Genomic DNA, 22476 nt, shown 5'->3' on the forward strand with positions numbered 1-22476 from the left:
AGGTCGTTGAGATCAGGAACAATGCATTAATGATAATTTTTATATATACCTAGCATGGGTATAAAATAATTGCTATATTCGTATGCAAAGGGGATATGGTTTGAAAACTGGCAGGAAATGTATTTGAAATGACATGATGGCTGATGAAGAAAAGATTGGTTTAAAAACACATGCTATATTTCTTTCAATTTACTTTTTATTGTTATTTCAGAACCTTTGATCTTTTAGAAACTTTCTAATGAAATAGTTTGAAAGGCAAATCAATTAACTTTTTCATTTCCCTTCCTACCTCTTGCCTCTCAACAAACTCCTAAGAAGAAAAGTGCATTATACACACGTTCTTAGTGGGTTTACAGATAAAGAAAAACAACCTCCCTACTGGCTTACATTTTCTAACATTTTCAGGTAATTATCTGAAACAGACCTTGTAAAGGTAGAATCCACTTCCTTGAATCTGTCTTTTGAGCAGAATCCAAAAGCAAAGGGACCAAAATAAGGAAATCAATTCCTGCCAACGAGTGTCTGAAAAGCTCCAGCTAAATGAACTGATGTAATCTCAGTGCAGGACTTGCAGGGAGGAACGCAGGAATTCTCATCACTCCTGAATCTCCAGGAGGGAGGAGGAGGCTGAGTGAGGCACTCCAGCAGTTCCAGCTGGTGGAAGTCAAAGATTACTGATAAGACAGGCCGAAGGCATGCTCCCCTGCTTCAGCGTGGGTGATGTGTCTTGCGCTATTTCAGCAGGCCACAAGTGACAGGAATCCAAGGTACCACTATCAATCTTATTTGCCCCAAACAGATAGTGAAACATAGACAAGAAATTGGAGAGATTAGATAGATAGATTAAAACACAAAAACAAAAAAACAGAAAAACACAACACACATTCAAGCTTATGACCTGTGCCCCAATTCCTCAACATATTGCAGGAAAAATTCCAGTGTTTATCAGAATTGGTGCAAACATGCTACAGCCATCTGACAAAAGAAAAGCCTTCTTTGCAGTTCCCAAGACTGGTGAGGGAGAAATTTGCAGAGGATGCGAGATTTTTTTCACAATGTTAACCATCTTAGATAATATAAAAGGCAAGCACATCTCCTGCCATTTTACTGTATGACTGCATATTGCACATTGTATACTGTTAGCTCACATTTGCAGAGGCAGATATATGTTGAAAAGGAAGAAAAAGATCATCATCAGGAACTATGAACAATTGTGTGTTCCTTACAACATCTGGAGTACTGGCCTTAAACTATTCCATTTTTTTAAAACTGTCAAAACTGTATACAGATATATTTCATTCAGCAATCTAGTGAATTGCAAAATTATTGTGAAATCAGAAGTATTGGGAGTGAATTGGTGTCCTAAAACAATTTTGGAGAAATTACTTAAACATGTGTCAGCTTAATTAAACTGATGTAAATTCGGTCTTTTCTAATGTGTTTGAGAACAACAGCATATATTCATCACTTTTCTTTTAAAAAAGAAGAGAAGCAATCTAAAGCACATGCATTAAAGTTTCCTAATCCAGGACAGAATGTGCTTAGTGGTAAATAGCTTCAAAGAACTAGAATAATGTTGGTATTTTACTCTATATCTATCTAAAGGTTATGTAAATCAAAATGGGGTAGGTATGCTGCAGTAAATAACCCACAAAGGTTAGTAGTTTAAAGCAAATAAAAAAGGTTTATTCCTCACACATATTACATGATCATCACAGATCAGCTAGAGGCTCTGCTTTGTGTCCTACTCACTTTCCGATCTTAGTTGATGGAACAACTACTACCTGTAACATTGCTGGTTGCCATGGTAGAGAGAAATAGAGAGTCTGGACAATCTTACATGAGCAATTACATGCTCCAGCCCAGCAGGAATAAACCTCACTTCTGCCCACAATTCACTGTGTACTATTCACAAGAGACCATCTAACCACAAGGGAATCAGGAAGCATAAATATCAGAAGAAGCAGCCACCATTTATTAAGGGCCAACTAAGCGCTCAGTTTGGGGAGGTGCTTTAACTACTTTGCATAATTTTAACACATACAGTAACTCTTGTAGGTAGGTATTATTAAGGTTCCATTTGGCTTACTAAATGAAACTGAGGCTTATAGAACTTAAGCTTTCCAAAGCAAAAAAGCTATTACTATCTGACAATGGTCACCCTCCTTTCTCCATACCACACTGCTGTTTCTCCCATTAGGTCTCAGGTATTATTTAACTCTTCACCTTAAAAGCAACAATAAAATGCATGCTGCATGCATATGGCCATTTTGATGTGACTGTGTGATTTAATATAACAAAATGTTTGTAAAGGATGTTAATGATATAGAGCTAAAAGATGATTTTAATCATTTTTTTACAAAAAAAGGAAAACACAACTTTAAAAATGTTAATACTCTTTGTATTCATTGCAACTCAAAAATATATAGCAGTCTCTGGATATGTTCCAAGACCCTCAGTGTATGCCTCAAACTGTGGATACTACTAAACCCTATATATACTATGTTTTGTTCCTATACATACTTACCTATGGTAAAGTTTAATTTACAAATTATGCACAGCAAGATATTAATGACAATAACTAATAATATACTAGAACAATTGTAACAATATACTATAATAAAAGTTATATGAATGTGTCTCTCTCTTAAAATATCTTACTGTACTGCATTCACCCTTCTTGTGGTGATGTGAGATCATAAAATATCCACCTGATGAGATGAAGTGAGGTGACTGACATAGGCATTGTGATGTAGCATTAGGCTACTACTGACCTTCTGACATGAAGTCAGAAAGAGGATCGTCTACTTCCAGGCTGCGGTTGACCACAGAAAGTGAAACCATGGATAAAGGGGGACTACGGTACCACAAATAAGTTGCAGAGCTACAGGTAATGTGATGAATCGACACGATTTTTATATGCATCAAGACCTATAGGAGAATGAAGAGAGCGCAAGAACATTTTGGCACAAATTATTCAATTAAAAAATATGATATGCCACTCCCTAAATTTCTCCTTTTGTCTCTTTCCTTTGCTTGGATAGTTCTCTTGGCCTTGGTTTTAACTTCAGAAAATAGTCCCATCTGGTCCCAACTGTTAAAGGGCTAGAGACCTCTGTTGAGCAGCAACTTCAAAATTGCCAAGTGTTCTAACTCCTTGATATTGGAAAACAGTAGACTGGAAAATTACAGGAGATTGGTTTCCATAGAGTCTTGTTTACAACTGTAGCTGGTAAGTAGACAGCTCCAACTCATTCTATGGCAAGTGGTTTCTCTGAAAATCTCCAGATCAAACAAAACAAAACAAAACAAAACAAACCGTGCAGCAAATTTAAAATCCTATTTATTCCTTCCTAAAGTGCTGCATTTTATAGAGGCAATCAGCCTGAGTACCAGCACAAGAGCCTAAAATATTTTCTACATTTAATATAAATATTATAAGCACAAAAATTACGTGAATGGTAATAAAATAATAAGGACTAACTATTTTTAAAAACCTAATAATCAGCGCTTTTATTGCATCAAATGCATTAAACTTCTTTGAATTGAAGCCTTTTCATCATAATGTACTAAATTAAATATCTGTTCCTTGTAGAATATGATTCTGTGAAACTAGATTAAAATCAAATCATGGACAAAATCAATTTTACTTACAATAATCCTAGCCTACTGAGATTCCAGTCTAGTAATCATAATAAACGTCTCTCCCCCCTCATGTTTTTTCCCAGTTTAGACTTTCCCAAAAGATATAATTTGTCAACCATGCACACTTCTTAAAATGTATTTCATTAGAGTACTATGAACAGAAACAAACAGCAGGCATTCAACAACCCTTTAGGGCATTCCAAGGGGGAAAAATATATGTATGTGTATCTATATATGTGTGTATGTGCCTGTGTAAAGAGATAGGTGTTTGATAGATGAATACTGATATGTATATCTGCAGAAATGGAATCCAAACAAACCTAAGGGATTACTTGATTTAAGAAAGAATGATAAATATTTAAGCTGTCTTGGGGGAATTACTCTGACAATGGATCTTGGGATTACTTCTCACATAAAACTCAGAGGATTTGGTATCTTGTCAGGAAACTGGAATGAACCATGCTTACATGATGTTAATCATGCATTTAATCATTCTTTTGTTGCAAGTCCACTATAAAATGAAAAGAAAAACATGCAAGTGTTCCACCCACCCCACCCCTTCACATCTGAGCTTTTTAAAATAACAGGAGTTTAGATGTGTTCATTTAGGGGGAAAAAAGTTTTGGGCGCCTGAGTGGCTCAGTTGGTTAGGCATCTCACTCTTGATTTTGGCTCAGATCATGATCTCATGGTTTGTGAGATCAAGCCCCACGTTGGGCTCTACACTGACAATGTGGAGCCTGCTGGTGATTCTCTCTCTCCCTCTCTCTCTCTCTGCCTCTCCCTGGTTCTCTCTCATACTCACTCTTTCTCATAAATAAATAATTAGAAAAAAAGAATAAAAGTTTTTATTCATCTAATTTTAAAATAATACCTGAAAACAAGGAAAATTTCACTTAAAGATATGATTATTCTTTCAGAGATGCTATTCAGTTATTTAAAATTATATTCTGGTTTCAGATAATTACTGAACTTCAACTCCAATATAACAGAAGTGAGACAGAATTGAGTTTGGAAGCTTCCTAATCATGTCATATACATGCTAGGAATCTAAGAGCTAAAAATTCTACTAAAAACACCACAATGGTAAGGTTGATGATATAACTTAAAAACAAAATTTTAGTTTTGAACTTCAAAATTCCACTCATAAATATTATCTACCACCACTGCTGCTTTGGAAATGAGGAAACTATAACTCATATTTGATATGAAAATCATAAAGCCATATGGTTGTTGGGGACAGAACAGGTTTTACCACACAAGTTCAATATTCTTTCATTTGATACGAAATGAATTTTGCTCTTGTCACTCCTTTTGTTGTACTTTAATTTTATAATTAAAAAAAAATTAAGGGGCGCCTGGCTGGCTCAGTCAGAAGAATATGTGCTCTTGATTTATTGATCATGAGTTTGAGCCCCGTGTTAGGCACAGAGATTACTTAAAAAAATTAAGGCTATAAAATAAAGCATATATTAATTTGAATACTTAGACATCAAGTTGGGAAATGAAAATCAGTATACATTTTGAAAGGTTAAAATTTAGAGAAGTCATACTTAGAAAAAAGAGTCACCTATGTTGCATGTGAAAGTACAAACTGACACAAACTATGGCTCTAAAAATCATGTTGCAGGGTCACCTGGGTGGTTCAGTCCGTTGAGCATCCGACTCTTGATTTTGGATCAAGTCATGCTCTCATGGTTAGTTTGCAGGTTCGAGCCCCACACTGGGCTCTGTGCTGGCAGTGGAGAACCTGCTTGAGATTCCCTCTCTCTCCCCCTCTCTCTGCCCTTCCTGTGTTCTCTCTCTCTCTCTCTCTCTCTCTCTCTCTCTCTCAAAATAAATAAACTTTAAAAACAAAAATCATGTTATATATGTTTCTTTTCACTATGCACCTCTCCCTTAAAAAAACTATTTAAAAAAATAAGATGTGTACTCTATGATGATGTGAGGGTTAAGAGTTGTTTCTCATACTTAAATAGAAATTATATATGTGCACATTTTTAGCCTATCAATTCAGTGGAATATTTAGGAGTCATTAGAAAGCAGTCATTATAAATTTGGGTCACTTGGTTTTCAAACCCAAAGAGAAAGTATGCTTTAACTCCAACCACATATGCAGGAGACTTCTTTTTCTTATTTTTTAAGGTGATTTAATAAGTAGAATAAATATTTTAAAAATTTAAGTGAAGCTTTTCATGCAGAAAAATATTTTCTACACTTATTATGTTTTGACATTTATTATACTTTGACATTCTAGGGATTTTATCAGTGTCTTGCTGAAAGAATAATGGATATGGTTAACATAAAAAGATGCTACTTCTTAGTTTTCCACATTAATATAGACCTAGTAATGTTATACCCGTATGACCAATTGCAATATGCCTGATTTTTCTGCAATTTGTTTGAGGTCATACAGCATTTCCCTAATTAGATAATAAGGATATGCATTTATAATGTCCCTTGATGGGGTTCAGGACATGCTACCCCCCAAAATATGACACCTTTGCATATTGAATATTTTAAGCTGAAGAAGTTTGAGAAAACAGCTGAAAACAGGAAGTTCAGTCTAACCTTACTCCACCCTTCTCTGAAATAGGTCATAAAACTCTCCCCTGAGAGGTTCCCCCTCTATACCTGGAAGAACAAAGGATCCTTATCTCTGAGAACAAAGGAATGCTGGGAAGAATCAGAACAAATAGGACTTGCTAAGTTTCCCCTGGTTTACTATACTTACTTTACACTAGTTGATCTCTCTTCACCACTCATACTCTTTGATATCTCTCCACTACTGTCCACTTTTCATGAGACCTAGCAGAAAAATACTCAGGCCTGTTTCTCTGGGTCTTCATTTTCTTATGAAGTCTCCCATGTCACATAAAACTTATATTAAATAAATACATGTGCTTTTGTCCTGTTACTCTGTCTTTGCCAGTTTAATTTTCAGATCCACCTAGGGACCTTAAGAGGGTGGGTGGAGGAAAACAACTTCCTCTCCTACACCTATCACCATTATACTCAGAACAGACACAGCATATCCATATTAAGTAAATGAATCTATATCCTCAGTAGCATCGTTGCCTATTAGTGGTGTTGAACTCTGCCTCTCAAAATGATAAATGGCTAAGGCTTAAAAAACACTTAGGGCTATCATGCCTTCCAGGGTTATTTGCTGTCTTTCTTTTCCTTTTCCTTTTTTAGCCAAGAATTCCAGACAAAATCTTTTCAGTCATATATCTAACAATTCTACTTTACATTGTCCCTCAATTTAATTGTGGGACACGTCTGTTAACGAGCAGAGAAACATAATTCTCAAGTTAAGTTCTAAACCAGGACTGTCCAGAAGAGGTAAATCACATACGTAATTTTAAGTATCTACAACAGTCATATTTTAAAAGTTAAAAGAAATAGGTGAAATTAATTTAATAATGCACTTTATTTTACCCAATGTATACAAAATACCATCTGTTAAACATGAAATCCATTTAAAATATTAATGAGATCCCTACAATTTTCATGTGTATGTGCACTATCTTTGGAATGACTGTGCATTTTTACACTCACAGCACATCTCAGTTTGAACTAGCCACGTTTCAAGCACTCAGTTGCCACATATGGTTCATAAGTACCCTATTGGATACACAGACTTTACTGATGTAAAAGACAATTTCTCTTCCCACGGCAGCCACTCTGTAGCCATGCGATTTTGTCTCTTTTAATTTTTCTGGGGGTGAGGGGGAAGGGGGAAGAATTTTAAAGAATAAAACAAAGCCACCAGAGTTAAAAAAAAAAACAATAAAACAAAAATCTAAATGTATTAACTTCTCAGGCTAGGGAATGCCTGGCAATGGAGAAGTGGGCCATGTAGGTCACTGATTTAGGGAAAGAAGTCCAGGGTTTGAGGGCTGGGCCTATATAGAACAGAGAAGGTGGGATTTTGCTCAATTTATGCTAACTAAAGATGGAAAGCTAGCTCCATGGATTGAATCGCATGTGTTAAGTCTTGTCAGGATTTAATGGCAATGATACCCAGGCAGAAAAGTTTTCAGTTACTTCCAATAAAGGTTTGTCCTCCTTAGGTCACTCAGAGCCCAAAGTTCTTTACTACTCTATTTTGGTAGAACCAGTAGTGGTGACACAGCATTCAGTTTTGATAGCTCTTAGCTCCTAGGCAAATACCTCAATAAGCAGGACATACTTGTTTACAATAGAATAACCCAAGACAGCAATGTAAGACAAGCATACTAAATACAAAATAAGGCTAATTATTTTCCAATTTTACATAGCTTCATCACAAACAATACTATTGATAAAATCAACATATATTTAATAAATAATACCTCATTTAAATTTTCTTTAAAAATGACTTCAAGTATTAGATAAGAGGATATTCTAGAATATGATTTTTTACGTAAGGTGTATTCATTAAAAGGTTTGTTTTTTTTTTCAAAAAGCAGTTATCAACATAAATTAGCTTTGCATCCCACATGGTATATGCATTATACTAAGGCTATACCTTATATACAAGGATGCCTGATATGTGACCTCTATTAATGTACAGAAAAGAGAATATTTGTTGTGTTTAGAAAATTAGGAGCTACATAAGCATCTGCCTGAGCCACCCTGACACCCCAGGAGCTACATATTTATTAAATTTAATTACAATGCCTTAAAAGGTGGTCATTTTACACACGAAGAAACTGAAATTCAGCAATATTAAACAGCCTGTACCTATTTCTACAGGTAAGTGGCAAAGACTGCATTAGAATAGGTATGTTTGATCCCAAACCTCAAACTCATTTATGAATGGTATGTTACTTACTTTAGAGTCATTTGGCAAAAAATTGAAGCAGAAAAAAAAAAAAGGAAAAACAGTCTTCCAAATATTTGCCAAACTTGTGCATTTAATTCATCAACAGCTATACATGTAAGAACATCAAATATATTTTAAATCATCTCAACATGTTAGAATATGAAGGACTAATCCTATCAGAATATGTTTATGCCTTACTTTCTTGTCATCTCTTTGAATTTAAAACTTGCATCCTATCCATTTAGAAAGGTCTCTAAACTAAGTTGAGTTGCACAACGCTAAAAGCAAGACAAGAGACCCCAAATGCTTGCTTACACTAAGTCCCATGTCTCCCAACCAAGACTTAATTACAGTTTCAGCTCTCCCAGTAATGGAACCTTAAACCAATCAGCAATCACCTGATCAGCACTAGTGAGGTAATCTGCCTGACAGACCCCTGCCATCCCCTAAAGGAAAGTAAATTTGCAATAACCAACCCACTCTTTTACCCAGTATAACTTCCTTGTTCCTGCTCCCTCCAGCCTATAAGTCTTATTTTGCAAACTCCCCTTAGCAACTTGCTGCTACAATGGATATGCCTGATTAGAATCAGTTCTTGCTCAGATAAACTCTTCAAAGTTTTAATATGCCTCAGTTCGTCTTTTAACAGTTCTGATGTCAGAGGAGAGAGAACCAGGGAGCCCCCCCCTCCCCCCCCCCCCCGCGCCGAGACCCCAGGAGCAAGGAGCAAACACTGGCGCCCTGAGCTGTACCTGTTGCGCTCCGGAACTGGCTGCTTTCTTGCGGTGCCTGGAGGTGATGGGAAAGTCCCGCTTGGAGCCCAGCTCAGCAGCTTTTGCATTTCGAGCTTTCAGGCTTTACTTGAGCAATTCTTGTTCTCACCGGGTCTGACTTAAGAACAGGACAGGCTCGGACTTAGAAAGTGGGTTGGGTCCGGGGTCGAACTGAGTCCGACTTAGAAACTGGGCTTGGTCCAGGGTCAGATTGGTTCCGCGGTCACACTGGTTCCGATTAGAAAGCGGGCTGGCTCCGGGGTCGGACTGTGCCCGGCTTAGAAACCGGGCTGGGTCCAGTGTCAACTGGGTCCAGGTGCAGACCAGGTCCGACTTAGAAACCGGGCTGGGTCCAGGGTGAGACAGGGTCCAACTTAGAAACCTGAACGGGTTCAGAATCAGACTGGTTCCGACTTAGAAACTAGGCTGGAGGGAGGGTGGGACTAGGTCTAACTCAGAAACCAGGCTAGGTCCAGGGACAGACTGGTTCTGACAGAAACCAAGCTAGGTCCAAGGTTGAACTGCGTGTTACTGAAACTGGACTAGGTCCAGGGTGAAGCCGCAGGTACCTAAGTAAAACTTTGTTTTAAGGTTGAACAATCAGGTTAACCTTACCAAAGATAGTCCTAAATTACAGTGGCCACAGGGGAGAACTTTTAACCATCTTCAATAAACAAACATTTACTGAGGTGCCCTAGAGAAAAAAGGGGTCTCAGCCAAATACTCACCATTAAGGATAGAAAGAACATTATTTTTCCCCCTTTACAGTTTCTAGTGACCAGGATGAAACCCACTGGGACAGCCCTGTCACTTTGGAATCTGCAGACAGGATCCTGGGAAAACTAGCAGAAGCCAGCAAAAGGTGAGAATTCTTACCAAAGTCAGCTCTCCCATATCTCTACTGTGGTGCCTGGTCAAGGAAAAAAAAGGTAAAATTTCATGTTGTCCCTTCCTTTCCAAATTCAGATTGGCAGGCAAAAGACATTTGTATGAATTAGATCTTTGAATTGTGACTTGTTGATCCTTTCATTCCCAGGAACATCTGTTGCCCTCTTGCTCCTTTTTATATCCGAATAACTTGAATTGGCAACCAATTCCCCCCAATCAGGTTGGGGACCCCCAAAATATAGCCGAACAGCAATGTGAGTTGCACCCCATTTGCAGCATGGTATGGCTGGACAGAAATGGGAATTTTAGTCCACTTGCAGCTAGGGTCCTACCGACTATTGCCTACTCTTGGGAATTGTCTAAGGCTTTCTTTCTTTTGGTTATCTTTGGGAGTGGTTGTGGATCTTGAGAGAGTAACATCCTTTGCACTGTCTTTTGGAGACAACCTCCTGCTTCCAAGAGGTTGTTCAATATGGCCAGGAATGTTTACTGTTTATCCCAGCTGAAACCTGACAAGATATTTGAAAGGTTTTCAGTAACCAGAAGCTGGCCAACTTGGCAGCGGATAGTCAGAGTCTAATAGTGATCTGGGAAACAAAGGCAAATGAAACATTTAATTTCATACTGTCTACAGCCCATTGACATGTCCTTGAAATAGGCAGAGTGACCTTCCACTAGGAACTTAGCTGCCTTGATGATGACACTTTGTTAACGACAGAAGGCAATCTTAGCCCAACCCTCCAGGATCCTGTAAGTCTACTTTAATATATAAAAAATCCTTTGGAAACTTCCTTTATCTATATAACTCCCCCCCCCCCACCACGCCCCGGCCAAGATACAGGTTGGAAATCATACTCCAAGCTTATGGCCCCCTGATATACATATGAAGGGTCTCATGACTGAGGTTTTACTAGACAGTAATAAAAGTCCTTTTCCTAACAGTAGCAACCCGCCCCCCCCCCCCAAAGTTCTGGAAACCTTGCTTCCAAAATTCCTTGGAGACTTAGGCCTTCTCTGATTAAGTCACCTGTCACAACCCCAGCACAGCTCTTTCTGCCCACAGGTCCTGTCCCGTGTTTTAATAAAAATCACCTTTTTGTGCACCAAAGAGGTCTCAAGAATTTTTCATGGCAGTCACCTCTGGACACCCACCCCTATCATTCCAAAACTGCATCAGTAGGACTTACAGCCTTTTCCACTAGTTCAAATGAAACGATGTACCCAGTTTATCTTTTAACAACACAAAGCTTCCTTCCTTAAATTCTTAAACTTTCTTAACATTTTAAAGTTGGGGATGTTACTACAGCAATGTTTTATAAAAACTAGAGCTAAATAAAACCACTTGATTCACATTTAATGTTCACTTTTTAGGCATATAATAAAATGCGTTTAATTTATAATTTCATAAAACTAGTATTACTCATTATAATTGCTATATTAGTTATATTAGTAATATTCTAATGAATTTTTTCAATGACTGCAAATATCCTTTCTTTCACAAAAGATATTAATGAAGAGAACATCATATATGATAGTAGTATCTTTCTCCATCCCCCTAATTCCTCCAAAACTGCAAATAAACAGAAGTGAGTTGAGGCAAGGGTAACCCTTATTTTCTGCGTTGGTGTTCAGTGGTGGAGAAAATAACAACTTAACAGAAGAAAAAATTTGAAGCACTATTCAGTTTGCAATTGTTTTAAAAATTATCAAATATTTTGTAATTAATGACCTACAAATTATAAAAATCCAATCAAAATCATAGGTTAATAGGATTACAACCTGCCTGAGAAAGATCAGGCCACTGGCACAAAAACAGACACTCAGATCAATGGAACGGAATAGAAAACCCAGAAATGGACCCACAAATGTATGGCCAACTAATCTTTGACAAAGCAGGAAAGAATATCCATAGAATAGAGACAGTCTCTTCAGCAAGCGGTGCTGGGAAAACTGGACAGCGACATGCAGAAGAATGAACCTGGACCACTTTCTTACACCATACACAAAAATAAACTAAAAATGGATGAAAGACCGAAATGTAAGACAGGAAGCCATCAAAATCCTCGAGGAGAAAGCAGGCAAAAACCTCTTTGATCTTGGCTGCAGCAACTTCTTACTCAACACATCTCCAGAGGCAAGGGAAACAAAAGCAAAAATGAGTTATTGGGACCTCAGCAAAATAAAAAGCTTCTGCACAACAAAGGAAACAATCAGCAAAACTAAAAGGCAACAGACAGAATGGGAGAAAATATTTGCAAATGACATATCAGATAAAGGGTTAGTATCCAAAATCTATAAAGAACTTATCAAACTCAACACCCAAAAAACAAATAATCCAGTGAAGACATGGGCAAGATACATGAATAGACACTTTTCCAAAGAAGACATCCAGATGGTGAACTGATAACATGCAAACATGCTCAACATCATTCATCATCAGGGAAATACAAATCAAAACCACAATGAGGGGTGCCTGGTTGGTTCAGTCAGTTAAGCAACTGACTCTGGCTCAGGTCATAATCTCACAGTTCATGGGTTTGAGCCCCATGTCGGGCTCTGTGCTGACAGTTTAGAGCCAGGAGCCTGCTTCAGATTCTGTGTTTCCCTCTCTCTCTCTCCCTCCCCTGCTCGTTCTCTGTCTCTCTCTGTCTCTCAAAAATAAGTAAATGTTAAAAAAAAAAACACAACGAGATACCACCTCACACCTGTCAGAATGGCTAACATTAACAACTCAGGCAACAACAGATGTTGGTGAGGATACAGAGAAAGAGGAACCCTTTTGCACTGCTGGTGGGAATGAAAACTGGTGCACCCACTCTGGAAAACAGTATGGAGGTTCCTCAAAAAATTAAAAATAGAACTACCCTATGACCCAGCAATTGCACTACTAGGTATTTATCCAAGGTATGCTATTTCGAAGGGGCACATGCACCCCAAAGTTTATAGCAGCACAATAGCCAAAGTATGGAAAGAGCCCAAATGTCCATCGATGGATGCATGGGAAAGAAGATGTGATATATATCTATCTATATCTATATCTGTATCTATATCTATATCTATATCTATATCTATATCTATATCTATCTATATCTACACACACACACACACACACACACACACACACACACACAATGGAGTATTACTTGGCAATCAAAAAGAATGAAATCTTACCATTTGCAACTATGTGGATAGAACTAGAGGGTATTACGCTAAGCAAAATTAGAGAAAGACAAACATCATATGACTTCACTCATATGAGGACTTTAAGATACAAAACAGATGAACATAAGAGAAGGGAAGCAAAAATAATACAAAAACAGGCAGAGGGACAAAACATAAGAGACTCTTAAATTTTGAGAACAAATAGAGGATTACAGGAGGGGTTGTGGGAGGGGGAATGGGCTAAATGGGTAAGGGGATTAAAGAATCTACTCCTGAAATCATTGTTGCACTCCATGATAACTAACTTGAATGTAAATTAAAAACAAAAAAAAAAGAAGGATCAAGCCAGTTTCAAATCTGCTTAACTTGCCCTTACTTCCCAGTCCACACTGAAAATGAGCAACTTGCTCTCTGACTAGTGCTTTTCACACTCTGTAATAGACAAGCTCCTTTCTTTCCGAATTTGCTTTTTGCAGACCACAAAACTTCTTTATGGTAAAGAAATCATTACATGTATTTACTGTGAGGAAATTTCCTCTAATTAAATTCTTCTTCTTCTATTTTTTTTTTTACCCTTATGGAGGCTAAGAATAAACAGTACTAATGGGAACAGACTTAGGCAGATTAATTGATTTAAAAAAAAAAAAAAGCCGGTGGTGCTAATTGCTCTGCTTCTCTGAAAAGTCCTAGGATTGTCAAAAGCAGGGTATATTCATAGGAATATGTTGGGCATGTGAATATCATCCATCGTTCATGTTACATCAAGTAAAAGACTAAGAACCTCTTTTGACAGAGACCATTAAGCTTTCTTCCATCTCTTGTCATTCTGTGATCCAGAATGCTTCAAGAGCATTCTGAGTAATTGGCAGATTCTTGACTTTTATCAAACCTGCCACTTACTATACAAAGATTAAACAAGATATAATACATTGTAAATACAAAAATGTATCTTTTAGATAAAATATGATTGCTTTCCATGTAGAGGTTTTTAATGGCTACATATTAGTACTTTGTTTTATTATGGGTCAAATTAAGGAGTATTTACCCCTTGATTCTGTGCATATTAAAAAAAATGTTTAAAGGCACCAGTAACAAGACTTCCACCTGATATTAGGTAATGCCAAGCATAACTATTGTGAAGAAAAAAAGAGGTCCATTTTACCTTCACAGTTTCAAAAAAAAAAAAAGTTCATTTAAATCTGCCAACAGGGGCACCTGGGTGGCTTAGTTGGTTAAGTGTCTGACTTTGGCTTAGGTCATGATCTCATGACTCATGAGTTCAAACCCCAAGTCAGGCTCTGTGCTAACAGCTCAGAGCCTGGAGCTTGCTTCAGATTCTCTGTCTCCCTCTCTCTCTGCCCCTCCCCTGTCCAGGCTTTGCCTCTCTCTCTCTCTCTCTCTCTCTCTCTCTCTCTCTCTCTCTCTCTCTCTCTCTTTCTCTCTCCTTCAAAAATAAAAAAAAATTATTAAAAAATTTAATAAATAAATAAATCTGCCAACAGATATTATGAGGTTTGTGAAATCAGTAACATTGAATGTAAACAGAAGTGGCCAGCCTTTCACTGTTAAGTGTGAAAAGTATTAGCATTTTACAGTTTGCATGAAAGTTGCCTTTACTATTTTTAAACTTTTCCTCTTTAGGTTCACAATTGTTTCAGGAATCTACCTGCTGTGCTTGTTTTTAATGATTACATAGAACAAGCAAAACAACTGTTTTATATTGAGCTTTTCCTACTTCACCTAAGCACTGCAATTGCCACTGATTAAATTATGCAGAGGACGTGGAGAATCATTAGATTCAGTCTTAATGTATATTTCCTCTTTAAATTATGCATCTTAATAGCTCTCCTTTTTAGAAAAAAACATTGTGGTCTGTAGAAGGTATTTCTAAGTATTCACTTTAGCTCTTGAATGCAAAATTTAATAATCACATATAAATTGGTTCCTCCCCCACCACCCCTCCCCACCCGCACCCCCTTCTGGCCACAGCGTTGACGCTCAAATTATTGTTTGGGCAATGTTAAAATGCAGATTCCTTAACCCCACTTTCCAGAGATTCTAATTCAAAAGGTCTGGAGCAGTAATCTGCATTTTTGTCAAGCTCTAGGTAGTCTGGCATATATTTGACGAAATGTCATTCTAGCAAATTGAAGCAATAATCTTAAGAGTCAAATTTACATATTCATTCCTGTTAATTTCCCAAGCAAAAGGCATTTTCTCTTCAGAGATTTTTCTCTTTAAGGAAAATCAACTTCCCTGCCCAGCCCTCTATTCCCTGGGCATAATAGAGAAAACAAAAAGAACCAAATTATTAAATAACAATAGCATGATCTGTTTTAATAGATTAGTGATCCCATTTCTGTTTCATGCCTTGACCACTGCAGTCATTTTCTTTTAAAAAAATGAATGACCACCACCCTCCAAATCACAAAAGATGAAATATAAAAAGCAAAACTCACCAAATACTATAAAAAGCCAATGGATATTATTGTGTTATATAATGTTCAATTCTTAGAATGACAAAATTTTAAATATTAAAACTTAGTTCTAGTATTGGCAAAATCGATGGCAAGACTAATATGGTAGTATCAATCAAAGCTAAATTCATCATAACGTTTTATCCAGCAACCTTACTTTTAATAATTTTTCCTAGAAAAATAAAACACACTTATTAGAAGTGTATCAAGAAAAATTAAAACAAACTATTCAATATTAAGAGAATGCTTAAAAACCATATGATTCAATGACCCACTATCTTGGTTAAATTACCGAAGGAAGTTACAATATGGTAATGTAATTGAGTTCCTGCTGAAAGCTATAGAGTTTTGCAGAAGGCTTATTTCAGACAATTGAGAGATGTTCCTTTGAGCAGATTAGGAGCCATTGCTGACCTCATGATATCAACCCCATATTGTTGACAGTGGAGGTGGGGTTCTGCAGGCTAGAACCAAGGGGCAGGAAGGGAATTTCTTACATAATATACTTCCAAAAAATAGTTGTGGTATTATGTAAATATTCCAAAATTTCTAAAAAGAAGCATGTGTTCTGCTATGTAATAGTAAATAATAGAAAAATGTATCTATTAGCTAACTAGCTATCTCCCTATAGTAGTGAATATTATGGAGTAAAATTCAATATAAGAGAGTTATATCTTGAAAATCACCCAAGAGGATATTTATATCCTGAAACACCTACAGGTAGTTTCATTTATAAGGTTATCCAGGGGAAGAAAACTCATGACAAGTACTATAGAATTATTCTACTCAACTGTAAAAAATATAAAAGTCAAGCAAAATTGAGAAAAACTTGGAAAGATGTATTGCAACCTAGTATGTCTTTAATATGTGATTTATAATCTCTGAATAAAAAGGAATTAAGAGTATAAAATTTTAGTATTGATATGTAAAAGATTATTTCAACTGAAAAAAAGAAGAAAGAAATGCTTTTATGGAAACTATGATTCTTAATATATATTAGTTGATTCTAACATCTGAGAACAGGAGAATCCCCTAGAACCTGATCAGACATTGTTAAACTGAGCTGCAGCCAGAATTTGGTTGTCCTAAATGTAGACATTTTTTCAGTGCCTTGCATTGTTCCAATGAGGAATGGATCAGTTGTCCTGTATACTCCTATTTGCCTTCCCTTAGTTTATTAGTGTGATAGACAAGAAAAAAAATGTAACTTTTTGTTTAAAATTAAGTGCTCAGAAAAAGATAGCCAAATGACACCAAGGAGTATAATCCACCTATGTGTATCATTTTCAAATTTTTAGTTCTTTCCTTTTGAAGCAGTTTGTATTGCTCAAAACTTCTCAATTTAGTACATTTGTTTCTCTTGGGGGAACAAGGTTATTGTTCTTGTGGGTGCACAAAGAGGAAGGTTATTGAATTCAGTTATGAAAGAATGAAAGAAGAGGAAATGAACTGGAATGTTTTGATTTTCCATAAACATAAAATGGAGATAAAAAAAACCCTGACAGATGTAGCTTTATTAATGTTGACTGGGTAAGGTACAAAAGGATTCTAGGGCCTTCCCTTCTATACTATTTTCCTTTTATTCATTTATTTATTTTTATTTTTTAGAATTATTATTTTTTTATTTTAGAGAGAGAGAACATGCTGCAAGAGGGGGAAAGGGGCAGAGAGAGAGAAAGAGAATCCCAAGCAGGCTCCCTGCTCAGTGTGGAGCCTGACATGGGGCTTGATCCCACAACCTTGGGATCATGACCCAAGCCAAAATCAAGAGTCAATTGCTCACCTGATCGAGCCACCCAGGGGCCCCTCATTTCCTTTTAAATCCCTACTTTCTTATATAGTATAACATTTGAGTTAATTCAATTAATTGTTTGAAGGAAAAATGTGATTTTAAAAATCTGGTTCTCCTAAGGAAGGGGAGCAGAGAACCTAGGAAGCTTTTTCAAAGTTGCTTTGCCATCTCTAGCTCTAGCTTCTCTATTGTAACAATCCATTGTTCCTTGAGGGACTGAGAAAACACTAATGTTTTCTTTTGTACTTATGACATGCACATTTCAGAAAGTTTCCTAAAATCTCTCCATTTTTCCCCCTCTGGTTAAAATTCCATCACACCTTACTGTGCTATAACTCATCATATCTATTTATTTATTTATGTGCTTTCTTCCGTATTTTCACACACAACCTGATACACTCTCTGATTTAGATTTTTTTTTAATTTTTTTATCGTTTATTTGTTTTTGAGAGACAGAAAACAAGCAGGGAAGGGGCAGAGAGAGGGAGACACAGAATCTGAACGAGGCTCTACGCTCTGAGCTGTCAGTACAGAGCCCCATGAGGGGCTTGAACCCACAAACTGTGAGATCATGACCTGAGCTGATAGAGGATGCTTAACCGAGTGAGCCACCCAGGTGCCCCAACTCTGATTTAAATTTTAAAATTTTCTCAACACTGTACATTGTTTTACTTACTAGCAAATAAAACACTCCATCTGAATATTTTATAATCTTTCAAATTTTTTTATTTATTAAGAAAATAATGATTAAGTGAATGATGATACTGTGACCACTACTATTAATAAATAAAAATGCCAATACATCATGATATGCCAAAAGTGTAAGAAAATCCTACTCTACTGTGTGGAATACTGGCCAGCCCCATTATATTGGGGCCAGATTGGAGAAATTTAGAATTTAGAATTTAGAAGGAATTGACAAAAAATATTGGCAAAGCAGTGATAGGAATGTAATATTAATATAATTTTCACAAACAAAAAGCTTTAACCTAAATTAAAAGTGTAAAGAAAAAAGAATAGTTAAGATATGCAAATATGTTGATTGTCCAATGCATTCCACTTATAACATCTATTCTCCAACCATGTCAAAAAAGAAATGATGAGTATAGTTATTATAATGAGGGAAGAAAAACATGTTGAGCACATTCTATATGCCAAATACTGCTCTAAGTACTTTACCTGCATTATTTTAGCTACAGATCTCTTATAGAAAAGAATAAAAGCAAATCTCTTATTTGAAAGAGAGTCCATAGATGGAGATTTAGCATAGTAGAGCATTTGCTTTGTGGAAATAGATAATGTTCTGTACACTTGTGAGAAGCTATGCCTTTTTGGTATGTGGATAACTGGAAACACTCATCCTTCTTTGGTAAATCAAAGAGCTGTGTAATGAGGTAGTAGAAGAAATCTCATTCAATGGGAAGGACTAGTGAGCTAAGGGGAAGACAGAAGTTTAAATCAGCAAGCACTACAAAGCATAGATGCCATTAACAGGCAAACTAGCGAGGCTGTGGGAGCACAGAGTGGTAACACAGGAACCGGTGGTATACCCTTTCAGTCAGGAAAGATTTCTCAGCTGAAGTGCTTTTTAAACCAAGAGCAAAACTATGAGGGAGGGAAATAGTGTTCTTGACAAATGAATCCACATCTCCAAAGTCTTCTTTAGTTTCCATGAAAACTATTAATAGAACTGATCATAAAACTTCATGAAACAAAGCTGCTTTTCCAAAAACTAAAGAGAAATGATACTACATCTTATTCAAGACCGATCACCAGCTACACTCAATGTATGTACATTATAGAGTTTAATTTTCCTATTCAAAGTAACATAAGATGTGTTTATTACCATTGCTTCAACCTCTGAGAAGTAAACGTGCACAAAAATGACAGGGTTGCTGTGTTTAATGACTGATTATGTCTGATTAATATATCCAGAATCTGAATTCTTCCCACCACCTTCATTGCTAAACATTTCTTGCCCAGTAATAGAAGAGCCTTCAATGAGATTGTCCTATTCCTGAAATCGCTCTCCTGTGGTCTGTTCTCAAAAGAATAAGCAGAATAAAGACCAAAGTGAGATCGTGTCACTGCTCTGCTCAAAAATATCAACAACCTTTAATTTTATGTCATGCCCTAAAAGATACCTGCTCCCACCCCATAATCATCATCACTCATCAGTCTCTGCCATTGTTTCCTACTACTTTCCGTCACTCTCTTTTCTCCAATCTCTCTGGCTCCTTGCTATTTATTCAGTGTGATAGAAATGCTCTTACCTCAAGGCCTTTGCCCTTGTTACTTTTCTTCTACCCCTCCCTTTGCTTCAGATACCCATTTGCCTGCATCCTCAGTTATTTCTGTGTTTGTTTTTCAACTGTCATTTTAATGAGGTGTCCCTGATCACTATTTTTAAAGAACAACTAATCTCACCTCTCTGGTACTTCTTATTCTTCAGCACTCTCTGCTTGATTTTTCTCCTAGCACTTATGACCACTTGATAAAAATCTTACTTTTATTTTCGGTCTCATCCCTCGCGGATATAAACCATTTGTAAAGGGATTTTTGTTTGTTCTCTGCCAGATCTCTGGTGTCTATTATAGTATTTGGAACATAGTAGATACTCAGTAAATATTTTTGAATGAGTAAATGGATGACACTGACATTCTTTGACAGATTTAGATTTAAATTCAGAATCACTTTTCTTCCCCCCATTTTTCCTACTCGTTATCTCTCCTTAAGTTTTTGAATCTTTTGTCAACAAGTTTCTTTGATATTGCATTTCACTCACAGCTATTAACTTTTAATATTAATATTTAGGGCATCATTGTTTTCCCAGTGGAATTACTATAATACATACTGAACATGTTTGTGCAGTCAACCTACCCACCTTTAAAAATGCACTATGTGTATATTAATTTAGATATAGTTCCAAATGCTAATTCTTTCTAAATGATAGTTCTATAGAAATGCCTAAAACTTTCCACTGTCTTTCCATTAGATAAAATACACATTCCAAAGCATGACATTTCAGGCCCCTAATGATGTAGCTCCTTACCTGTTATATTCTCTATGTTCCTGATAACAAAACTACTTGACTTTCCTCCAAGTGGCTGTGATATCAATGGACATCAGCACCCAGATCTCCTTCACACTTTTATAGGAGCCACAGTTGGGCATAACCTTTAGTAGCTGCCCATTGACACGGAAGCCATGGTTCCTAGGGCTGCTTCCTACCAAAGGCTCACATGGCAGAGGGACTAGTGCCAGTGCCGAGGCTCCCAGCTGCCCCATCAGCCCGGCCACATTTTTCTCAGACCTGCACGGAGTTCTGAGTCTCTCCTACCCAACCTCCCTTACCTACTCACCTTTCACAGATTTGAGAACATGAATTGGTCTATAGGTTTTGTCTTCTCCAGCCCCCTCTTCTTTATCCTTCAATAAATCTCTTGTAGATCTTTTCTGATCCTGTTGCCGGCTTCTCTTGGAAAATTAGGATGTGATTCACTGATGATCAAAAATGGTAATGTTTTTCAGCCAGTCTTTGCTCTTCCTACAATGCCTTCCTTCTCTTTCTACTGGTCTAAATCTTAACTTGTCCATAAGATGGCAAACTCAAGGGCTATAACTGTGCCTCATATATACCCCCCCTGCTCTGTAATCTTTCCAATTGTGAACTTCTTCAAAAAAATCTTTTATTGAAGCTTTTCCTGTACAATATCTTATCCTCCCATTGAATTTCAAGCCTCTTGATGGCAGGAACCATGTCTTATTTATCTTCATATAATGTAAACACAGCACCTTGGAAGTTCTAGAAATTCAATATGTATTTGATGAATTCGATTGCCGAAGGTTCTTTATTAGAAGGGAGAGAGGCTAGTATATCAAAATAAAGTACTATTTATGATCTAGAGCCCCTCTTCACATTTACATCTAAATCTTTCATAACATTCCAATAAATCAGAAAGCAATTCTCTATTACAGTTCAGCAGTAGCCAATCTGGATATGGTCCACAAATAAGAAACTAAGAAAATATCACTTTACAATAGTGGACAAAGTCCAAGGCTCATGAGTGGTTAACAAAGTCTATGTGTAAGTAGTATAATTACCATCTCCTAAAATATGTTAGATAAACATTAAGGATCAGCGTAAGGGGACCTGGAATTAAGGATTTTGGAAGAGTACAAAAGGCAAAGTAATTAAGATACATTTATCACGTAGGAAATAAAAGGTGTAGTAAAAAATTATAATACTAAAAAATGGATAATATTCAGAAATCTAATCCTGTTTATCACTTAAAATATGATGAAATGTATGAAACATAAAATAGTTTCTAAATGTGTTATCTTAAATAGGAAAAGAAACACTGTCTTGGTAAAAAAAAATTACACTAATTTAAAATATGATTTTATCATTCCTAAATCATTGTCAAAGCCCTCAAAATTTTAACTAAGTACCCAATAAACTGTAATAAATATTTTATTCCTGTTCATATATTTCACATAGACTTCAGAACACCAACTTTGGGATTTTAGTGGAAAGTGTGTAAAAAAGCTATTTGAAATCAAAACTTTCAAGATCAATTCTAATGGACATATGGCTACATTAGCAATTTTTTTTGCCTAGTAGTCAATGTTTAAAGGTCCCTATTTGTGCACTACTCTGGCCATTTATTAAACTATATTTCTATGAAGTGTTAGTTTTCAGTCTCATGCCGTTGTCATGTAACTGTGACCACTTTCTGCATTAAGAAGAATTAGCAAATCAAAATCAATAAAACAATTCAGGATTTCAGAAGGAATTAGAAAATAAAAGCAAATTATTAATATTTAGGCAAACAGCTTTGAAATCCACTGCCCAATGTTAACAGCCTATTAGGCTATACTCAGTGCTGAGTGGATAACAGAAGTTTCCACAAAAGCATAACCTGTGAA

General features: G+C 36.5%; 1 protein-coding gene and 1 long non-coding RNA gene across 13 annotated transcripts in view; one reads left to right on the forward strand and one right to left on the reverse strand.

Moving 5' to 3' along the window:
* PCDH9 (protocadherin 9) overlaps positions 1–22476 on the reverse strand; it is a 918758-nt gene that overhangs the window by 747693 nt on the left and 148589 nt on the right. The gene's annotated exons all lie outside the window — the stretch shown is intronic.
* The window catches only part of LOC109498345, a 127577-nt gene continuing 107859 nt past the window's right edge, over positions 2759–22476 (forward strand). For both annotated transcript variants that reach the window (XR_002741391.2, XR_002155126.3), the window contains exons 1-2: positions 2759–2890; positions 9997–10090. This is a non-coding gene — a long non-coding RNA (uncharacterized LOC109498345). The remainder of the gene's footprint in view (positions 2891–9996; positions 10091–22476) is intronic.

The sequence above is a fragment of the Felis catus genome, chromosome A1, assembly GCF_018350175.1.
Source record: "Felis catus isolate Fca126 chromosome A1, F.catus_Fca126_mat1.0, whole genome shotgun sequence".
NCBI classification, from domain to species: domain Eukaryota; kingdom Metazoa; phylum Chordata; class Mammalia; order Carnivora; family Felidae; genus Felis; species Felis catus.